Genomic DNA, 10,400 nt, shown 5'->3' on the forward strand with positions numbered 1-10,400 from the left:
ACTCACAGAGCCACCATGCTCCGAGGAAGCCCAAATGTACCCATGTGAAGAGATACATAGAGAGGCCGTGTGCAGCCTAGCTGACCTCCCAGTTGGTGGGGTGCACTGGCTCACGCCTGTAATCCCAGCACTTTGGGAGGCTGAGGTGGGTGGATCACCTGAGGTCAGGAGTTCGAGACCAGCCTGGCCAACATGATGAAACCTGATCTCTGCTAAAAACACAAAAATTAGCTGGGTGTGGTGGCACATGCCTGTAATTCCAGCTACTCAGCATGCTAGTTCTCTGGGGACATGTGACAGGGTATGGTGAAAATAGAGGTGGAAATCTAGTTCTGACATCAGAAAGGTCTAATCCCAGCTCTACCACTTACTAGCATATGATCTTGGGCAAGTCGGCTCATCAACAGAATTGTTGAGAAGTTAAATAGGATAATGAGTGTTACCTCTATACCTCCAACAATCATGGATTATCAACAGTCATAGGCCATCAACACATATTTATTTATTCAACATGGCTGTGACCATCTAGTGCTGTTTTACACCCTCCCTAAAACTCGGTGGCTTGAAACAACAATAATCATGTATTTTATTCCTGAAATTAGGATTTTTGGGAGGGCTCCATGGGGCAGCACATCTCTGCTCTGTGCAGCGTCAGCTGGGGCGGCCTAACTGGAACTGGAATATTCACTTTTAGGGTGGTTTCCTCACATGACTGGTGAGTTGAGGTAGGCTGCTGGCTGGGACTATCTACTAGGGACCTCAGTTCCTCGCCATGTGGACTTCTCAAGGATACTTGAGTTTCCTTCTGGCAAGGAAGCTTCGTTTCAAGATTGAATGTTCTAAGAAACCAAAAATGGAAACAGATGGTCTCTTAAGACTTGGACCTTGAAACCATACAGCATCACTTATGCTGTATTCCATTAACCAAATCAGTCACAAGGCCCATATGTATTAGTCTGTTCTTACACTGCTAATAAAGACACACTTGGCCCAGCATGGTGGCTCACACCTGTAATCCCTGCACTTTGGCAGGCTGAGGTGGGTGGATCACTTGAGGTCAGGCGTTCCGGACTAGCCTGGCCAACACGGTGAAACCCTGTCTCTACTAAAAATACAATAAATTAGCCGGGTGTGGTGGTGGGCACCTGTAATCCCAGCTACTTGGGAGGCTGAGGCAGGAAAATTGCTTGAACCCAGAAGGCAGAGGTTGCTGTGAGCTGAGATCACACTGCTGCACTCCAGCCAGGGTGACAGAGCATGACTCTGTCCCAAAAAACAAAAACAAAAAGCAAACACAAAAACAAAGAAGATAACAGATGGCCAATAAGCACATGAAAAGCTGCTCAATATACTTAGTCATTAAGGAAATGCAAATCAAAACGAGATATCACTTCCCATCCACTAGGATGACTATAATCCAAAAACCAGAAAACGATCAGTACTGGTGAGATGTGGAGAGACTGAAACCCTTGCATAGTACTGGTTGGAATGCTAAATGGTGGTTACTATGGAAATCAGTAACTGTTTTGGGCCTGGCGCAGTGGCTCACGCCAGCAATCCTACCACTTTGAAAGACCGAGGTAGAAGGAGGTAGGAGGATCACTTGAGGCCAGCCTGGGCAACATGATGAAATCCTGTCTCTAAAAAATAAAATAAATAAATATATATATATATATATATGTATATGTATATAAAATTAGCTGGGCGTGGTAGCATGCACCTATAGTCCCAACTGCTTAGGAGGCTGAGGAGGGAGAACTGCTTGAGCCCAAGAGGTTGAGTCTGCAGTGAGCCGTGATCATACCACTACTGCGCTCTAGCCTGGGCTACAGAGCTAGACCTTGTATCTAAATAAATAAATAAAATTTAAAAATAAAGGAATGGGCTGGGCGCAGTGGCTCATGCCTATAATCCCAGCACTTTGGGAGGCTGAGGCAGGTGGATCACCTGAGGTCAGGAGTTCGAGACCAGTCTGGCAACATGGTAACACCTCATCTTTACTGAAACTACAAAAGATTAGCTGCACCTGGTTGCACATGACTGTCGTCCCAGCTACTCGGGAGGCTGAAGCCAAAGATTCGCTTGAACCTGGGACGTGGAGGTTGCCGCGAGTGGAGATCACACCCCACTGCACACCAGCCCGGGTGACAGTGCGAGACTCCGTCTCAAGAAAATGAAAATAATACAAGTAAAGCACGAGACCCGCCACCCGTATTCTCTTACCGTAAGGACTATAGCCATCCTAGCGGATGTGAAGTGAGTCCCACTATGGTTCTGATTCCCCTGCTCCTTGATGACTAATTATGGTGAGCGTCTTTTGTGCTTGAAGGTGTTGTTTGCTTATTGACCGTTCATTTATCTTCTTTAGATATTCAAGACCTTTGCTTATTTTATTTTATTTTATTTTATTTTATTTTATTTTATTTTGAAACAGAGTCTTGCTCTTGTTGCCCAGGCTAGAGTGCAATGGCGTGATCTGGGCTCACTGCAACCTCCATCTCCCAGGTTCAACCAATTCTCCTGTCTCAGCCTCTGAGTAGCTGGGATTACATTTGCCTGCCACCACACCCGGCTCAATTTTGTATTTTTAGTAGAGACAGAGTTTTGCCACGTTGGCCAGGCTGATCTCAAATTCCTGACCTCAGGTGATCCACCCACTTCGGCCCCCAAAGTGCTGGGATTACAGGGGTGAGCCACCGTGCCTGGGCTGCCTTTGCCCATTTTTAAATTCATTTTTTTCGAGATGAAATCTTGCTCTGTCACCCAGGCTGGAGTACAGTGGTGTGATCTCGGGTCACTGCAACCTCCACCTCCTGGGTTCAAGCAATTCTTCTACTTCAGCCTCCGGAGTAGCTAGAACTACAGGTGCATGCCACCATGCCAGACTAATTTTTTGTATTTTTAGCGGAGATGGGGTTTCACCATGTTAGCCAGGATGGTCTTGAACTCCTCACCTCGTGATCCGCCTGCCTTGGCCTCCCAAAGTGCTGGGATTACAGGGGTGAGCCACGCCGGCCCTTAAATTGATCTGTTTTCTACTTGTTGTTGCAACAAGAGCTCTTTATATATTCTGGATACAAAACCCTAATCAGATATATTATCTGGTTATTTGCAGATATTTGTAGCAACTATTGCTGCTTTTACTGTGGTTTGGTCAGTGTTACTGTCCTTCTGGTGCACCCAGAAATAGATGTAGGGTGTTAAATTGAGGTGTGAATCTTAGCCCATAAACTCGATGGTGCAAAAAATGTGACTTTCTTCATTTTTCAATATCTAAACTCAATTTCTTTATTGATTCTCCATTCCTGTTGATGATGGAAATGTACTCTTAGTCAATTTGGGATTTTCCCACTGTCCTCAGGGTGGGACAGATGGCCATTGGAGGGACTCGCAAGGGACTCAGATTGAGCTAAATCCTAGGAGAGGTGATATAAACGCCCCCTCGGGCACCTGCCTGTTATTTGGCCAATGCATCAGTCAGGGTTCAACTACAGAAATTAAAGAGAGAGCACCAGTAGGAGATACATGATATGCACATATGACTTTTGTGTTCTCTCTCCCTCTCTCTATATATGTATATATATATATATATATGGGGGGCAGGGTGAGGGTGGGGGTGCGATTATTGCAAGGAATTGGTTTATACTCACGGGCTGGCTAGGCAATCCTAAATTTGTGGGCTGATTGTTAGGGAGGCTGGAACTCTCCAGCACAAGCTGAAACTGCTGTCGGCTGGCAGAATTTCTTCCTCGAGGGCACCTCAGTTCTACTCCTAAAGTCTTTCAGACCCACCCAGATTATCTGGGACAATCTCCCTTACTTAAAGTAAACTAATTGCAGATCAATCACATGTGCAAAATACCTTCAAGCAACATCCAGGTTAGTGTTTGAGGCTAGGCATGGTGGCAGATCACTTGAGCCCAGGGGCTTGAGGCCAGCCTGGGCAACATGGCAAAACCCCATCTCTACAAGAAAATGGCCAGGATTTATTTATTTAATTATTTTTTGTAAATAAAAGGAAACAATAAAAAATAAAAACTAGATTAGTGTTTGATCAAATAACAAGAGACCACAGTGTAGTCAAGTTGACACATAAAACTGACACAAAGGGCCGGGCACGGTGGCTCACGCCTGTAATCCCAGCACTTTGGGAGTCCTAGGCGGGCGGATCACGAGGTCAAGAGATCGAGACCATCCTGGTCAACATGGTGAAAACCCGTCTCTACTAAAAAAAAAAAAAAAAAAAAAAAAATTAGCTGGGCACGGTGGCACGTGCCTGTAATCCCAGCTACTCAGGAGGCTGAGGCAGGAGAATTGCCTAACCCAGGAGGCGGAGGCTGCGGTGAGCTGAGATTGCACCATTGCACTCCAGCCTGGGTAACAAGAGCGAAACCCCGTCTCAAAAAAAAAAAAAAAAAAAACCTGACACAAAACAGACCATAGTCGATTTGCAATCTCTGATGTGCCCCACTCCACACCCCCACCACCTCACCAACAAGCACAGTGGGGATGTGGGAGGAGCATAGGGACCACCACTGGGTGGCTTGTGTTGGTTTTTTTTTTGTTTTGTTTGTTTTTGAGACAGAGTCTCCTTCTGTCGCTCAGGCGTGATTTCCGCTCACTGCCACTTCTGCCTCCCGGTTCCAGTGATTCTCCTCCCTCAGCCTCCCGAATAGCTGAGATTACAGGAGCCCACCATGACTAATTTTAGTATTTTTAGTAGAGATGGGGTTTCACCATGATGGCCAGGCTGGTCTTGAACTGCCGACCTCAGGTGATCCACCCGCCTCGACCTCCCTAAATGCTAGGATTAAAGGTGTGAGCCACTGCACCCAGCCACATGGCCTGCGTTTCTGTTCTCCGCTGCCATCCCTAGCAGGGAGACATCACCAAGTTACCTAACTAACCTCTTTTTGCCTCAGTTTCCTTACTGTGCAACGGGATAATCATAGTCTCCACTTCATATGGTTGTTGTGAGGAACAAATCAGCAAGAACAAGGAAAAAGTGCTTAGAACAGCGGCTGGCAGGGCACAGTCAAGCAATATTCTCTCTCATCCTGCTCCCACTCCACTCTGGGTGCAGGGGTCTTCCGGGGTCGTTGAGATCTCTTCTCTCAGATCTCCACCAGTAAGGGAGGCTGCGTAATTTTCCTGCCCCCCTGCGCATCGCTAGGCAAGCGAGGTGGCCTGGAGAAGAGCCCACGCGCAGCACGTGGGCTGTGGACCCCAAAGTCGCCCTGGCCATGTGCGCGCGAGCCCCCTAGAGGACGTCAGGGGAACCTAGAGTGAAGGAGAAACTACGGTCGTTGGGGAGGACCCTGGCAGCTTTGATGGGGGCCAGAGAGTCGCATAAAGGCAAGACGTTTTCTTGTCCCTCTCACTTCAAACGATACCTTTAATAGGCACGTCCTAGGCTCCCACAGCGCTCATCCGGGAGGGAGGCGCGCCACGGCCTTCACAGCGGGGGAGGGGGGAACGGGGGGGGGGGACGGCGCCAGGAGGGCGGCCTCCAGGGGGCGCCACCGAGCTGCTGCTCCGGCCGCTGGAGAGCAGTGGGCGGCGGGACTCAGGCCGGTGTCCGCGCCCCTGGGCGTTCTTGGAAAGCCCTAGGAAAACACTGATTTCCTGCCATGAAATGGGCGGAGACCTCGAGAGTTTGCAATCCGGGGTATTGCTAGGGCTGCGACTCCATTTGCGTGGCCAGCCGGAGGGCCACCAGTCACGTGACCGGGTCCTGCCTGCAGGCCCCGCTGTGAGCTCCTCGGAGCTGGGCTTCTTCCTGTGCCTCCCTCGCCTGATTCCCGGACAAGCATGTCTTTAGATTTGGTGGTGCCCGTCTCCCTTTTCCCTGAGGCAGAGGGAGCTTTAATTAGCCTCAGTGCTCCCTGATCGGAAAGCAGTCCGATGGTGAAAGTCCCCTGCTGTCAAAGTATCTGGGGATCCTGGCCTGGCCTCTGCTGATGTGGCACGATATTTGCCGCAGTGGTTGACGCTGGCCACAGCAGGCTGGAGGGAAAGGAAAGGATCGGGACAAAACAATTCACAAACCTCGTGAGGGTTTGCGAATTCTTGCCCCTTTACTAATTTCCCAGCCAGGGTTTCTGGACCAAGCTGATGCCCTCAGGCTCTGAAATCCTGCCTCGGAGGGGAAGAGGCAGCCCCTGTCCCCTGCCCCTGCAGGCCTCTCTCTGAGTTCACTGAAACTTCATGCACCTAGGCTCCCTGCAAGCTGGAAGAGAAGCAGGCGAGGGTCAGGGGAGGAGCTTGAGTTTTGAAAACAAGCAGACGTGAGACCAGACCTGGAATCTTGTTCCTGCTAATGTGGGGAACGCTGGATAAATTCTTAAATTCTGTAAGCCTCAGATTCCTCATCTATAAGTTGGGCGTCATAATTCCTACTTCTCAGGATTAAAGAAAATATGTGAGAAGTGCCTAGCACAGAACCTAGCATGCAACGAATAGCTAATAAATACGTGTTGAAGAAATGAATTAGCTAACTAATTCAAGTAACAAAATATTCTGAGTAATCAATGAATATTCAAGTAACAATGAATATTTTAAGTAGGTAGAATCTCAAGCTCACAGACCCAGAGAACTGGAAGCATCTTAGAGTTCATGGTCCAACCCCTTAATACTAGATGTTTAGGGTGCTCCCAAATCCAAGTATCACGGCAGACTGGTTAAGAATGTGGACTAGGCCGGGCGCAGTGGCTCACACCTGTAATCCCAGCACTTTGAGAGGCGGAGGTGGGCGGATCTCCCTTGAGGTCAGGAGTTGGAGACCATCCTGGCCGACGTGGCAAAATCCCGTCTCTAGTAAAAATACAAAAATTAGCCAGGCGTGGTGGTGCACCCCTGTAGTCTCAGCTGCCCAGGAGGCTGAGGCAGGAGAATTGCTTGAACCCGGAAGGTGGAGGTTGCACTGAGCAGAAATCATGCCACTGCACTCCAGCCTGGCGACAGAGCAAGACTCTGTCTCGAAAAAAGAAAAAGAAAAGATGGGGCTAACAGGACTGGCTGCTGGATTTAATGCCTCCAAGGTTTTGGGTCTAAGCAACTGGAAGAATGGAGTTGCTACATATGTATTTATTTGTAAGATGAGGAAGACTCTAGGAAGAAGTTTGGATTGAGGGAAATCAAGAATCTGTTTTGGGACACATTGAGCTTGAAGCCCATTAGACAGGACAGCCAAGACTACAAGGAATTTAGATGAAACTGATACTGCTATGGGGAGGAGCAATGACTGGCTGAGCGTGGGCAGATAGCCAACATGTCCTGTCATTTCAACTTACAGAATGCTCCTTTGCAAAAATCCTCTCTTCTCCCATCCTCATTACCGCTTCCATTCTTTATTTTTCTGGAGACAGGGTCTCGCTCTGACACACAGGCTGGAGTTCAGTGACGTGATTTTGGCTCACTGCAGCCTCAACCTCCCGGCCTTAAGTAATCCTCCCAACTCAGCCTCCCAAGGAGCTGGGACTACAGGTGTGTACCACCATGTCCGGCTAATTTTTGTATCTTTTGTAGAGATGGGGTTTCGCCATGATGCCCAGGCTGGTCTTGAACTTCTCTGGGCTCAAGCAATCCTCCTTCCTCGGCCTCCCAAAGTGTTGGGATTACAGGCATGAGCCACTGCATCCAGCCCACTTCCATTCTTATGTCTCACTCCCTGACTGGGGCACCTGCCTGCAACCTGGTTCCACTCTGGCCTTGCTTCCATATGCCTTTAGAAGGATCTTTCTAGAATAAAATCCCACCTCTTGTTCAAATCTGACACTGAATTTTCTTTCATTGTAGCTCATTGCAGCAAGGGTTTTCAAACTTTTTGGTCTTAGGACCCCTTTACAGCTATAAAAGTTACTGAAGAGCAGGTGCAGTGGCTCACGCCTGTAATTCCAACGCTTTGGGAGGCCGAGGCAGGTGGATCACTTGAGGTCAGGAGTTCGAGACCAGCCTGGCCAACAGGATGAAACCCCGTCTCTACAAAAAATGCAAAAATTAGCCAGACATGATGATGGGCACCTGTAGTCCCAGCTACTTGGAAGGTTGAAGCAGGAGAATCGCTTGAACCCAGGAGGCAGAGGTTGCAGTGAGCTGAGATTGTGCCACTGCACTCCAGCCTGGGCAATGTAACAAGACTCCATCTCAAAATAAATAAATAAATAAAATAGTAAGCCCATTACATGTAAAGATTTTTGTGAAAAATAGCTAAATCTTCCAAGACAAAAATAATTAGTGAGCAACATGGCTTTGTAAGTCTTTTTGTTGCTTGGCTTAAACAGAAAACATCTCAATTCTCATCTTTGCTTCTGCAGTCCATCTGTTGCAATTTATTGTTTCGGTTGAAGTTTATGAGAAGATTGGACCTCACACAAATATGTACTTGGGGTAAAATGAGGACTTTTTTTTTTTTTTTTTTTTTGAGACAGAGTCTTGCTCTGTTGCCCAGGCTGGAGTGCAATAGCACAGTCTCAGCTCACTGCAACCTCCGCCTCCCAGGTTCAAGCAATTCTCTGCCTCAGCCTCCTGAGTAGCTGGGATTACAGGCACCTGCCACTGCACCCAGCTAATTTTGGTTTTGTTTTTTTTTTGAAATGGAGTTTCGCTGTTGTTACCCAGACTGGAGTGCAATGGCACGATCTCGGCTCACCCCAACCTCTGCCTCCTGGGTTCAAGCAATTCTCCTGCCTCAGTGTCCCAAGTAGCTGGGACTACAGGTGTGCACCACCATGCCCAGCTAATTTTTGTATTTTTAGTAGAGACAGGATTTCACCTTGACCAGGATGGTCTCGATCTCTTGATCTCGTGATCCACCCTCCTCAGCCTCCCAAAGTGCTGGGATTATAGGCATGAGCCACCATGCCCGGCCTAATTTTGGTATTTTTTAGTAGAGATGAGGTTTCACCTGTTGATCAGGCTGGTCTTGAACTTCTGACCTCGTGATCCACCTGCCTCGGCCTCCCAAAGTGCTGGGATTACAGTTATGAGCCACCGCACCTGGCCAAATGAGGACTATTTTTATAGACTTTCAGATAATTGTCTTCTTAAATTCTACACCAAAACTCAACTTGTGATCGTTCAAGTGATAGTTCCTTAAAGGTTAGTTGCAATGTGGGATAAGATTTCAATATACAAAGACTTTTCTTACTCTGTTACGTTAAAATCCATTGATCTATCTTGCATTTTTAATAGATATTTCATCCATGGATGATTTGACAGTATCATGCATTGATCTCGTGGAAGATATTGATTCACTAACTTAAGATTGATATATTTCATTACACTGTTGAATGCTGATAAATTTTATTAGTTGAAAAATCTCATTAATTCATGTTACCACTGATATTACCACTGATTTTTTTTTCTTTTTTCTTTGTTTTTTTTTTTTGAGACAGAGTCTCACTCTGTCACCTAGGCTGGAGTGCAGTGGCGTAATATCAGCTCACTGTAACCTCCACCTCCACGGTTCAAGCGATTCTCCTGCCTCAGCCTCCCAAGTAGTTGGGATTACAGACACACGCTACCATGCCCTGCTAATTTTTGCATTTTTAGTAGAGATGGGGTTTCACCATGTTGGCCAGGATGGTCTTGATCTCTTGACTTTGTGATCCGCCTGCCTTGGGCTGCCAAATCGCCAGGATTATAGGCATTAGCCACTGCGTCCAGCCCCCTTTTTTTTTTAAAGACTCAGTCTCGCTCTTGTCCTCCAGGCAAAAGCAATGATCACGGCTCATTGCAGCCTCTGCCTGGGTTCAAGCAGTTCTGCCTCAGCCTCCCAAGTAGCTGGGATTACAGGCACCCACCACCACATCTGGCTAATTTTGTGTTTTTAGTGGAGACAGGGTTTCACCATGTTGGCCAGGCTGGTCTTGAACTCCTGACCTCAAGGGATCTGCCCACCTTGGCCTCCCAAAGTGCTGGGATTCAGGCCTGAGCCACCAAGCCCAACCCAAAACTCAGTTCAATGTGAAACAACAGAAAGTTTCTGCACATCAACAGTGTGCAAATTTGATGCCTACAACAGAGACTGTCAAAGCATCTTGAAATGTCTAGGCAGGAAGTTTAGGCCAAGAAGTCAACTAGTCTATCCCTCTGATGATGTGATTTTGTGGGATTTTTGTTTGCTTGCTTGCTTGTGAGGCAAAGTCTTATGCAGTGGTGGGATCTCGGCTCTCTGAAACCTCCACCTCCCGGATTCAAGGATTCTCCTGCTTTCAGCCTCCCGAGTAGCTGAAATTACAGGCACTTGCCACCACACCGGGCTAATTTTTGTACTTTTAGTAGAGACAAAGTTTCACCATGTTAGCCAGGCTGGTCTCAAACTCCCGATCTCAAGAGATCCACCCGCCTCAGCCTCCCAAAGTGCTGGGATTACAAGTGTGAGCCACTGCACCCGGCCC

At 47.7% G+C, this 10,400-nt stretch overlaps 1 protein-coding gene across 10 annotated transcripts in view; it reads left to right on the forward strand.

Annotated features, from left to right (window-relative positions):
- The window catches only part of LOC100406723 (myosin-9), a 127,314-nt gene that overhangs the window by 26,135 nt on the left and 90,779 nt on the right, over positions 1-10,400 (forward strand). The gene's annotated exons all lie outside the window — the stretch shown is intronic.

This window comes from Callithrix jacchus, chromosome 1, assembly GCF_049354715.1.
Source record: "Callithrix jacchus isolate 240 chromosome 1, calJac240_pri, whole genome shotgun sequence".
Classification (NCBI taxonomy): Eukaryota; Metazoa; Chordata; class Mammalia; order Primates; family Cebidae; genus Callithrix; species Callithrix jacchus.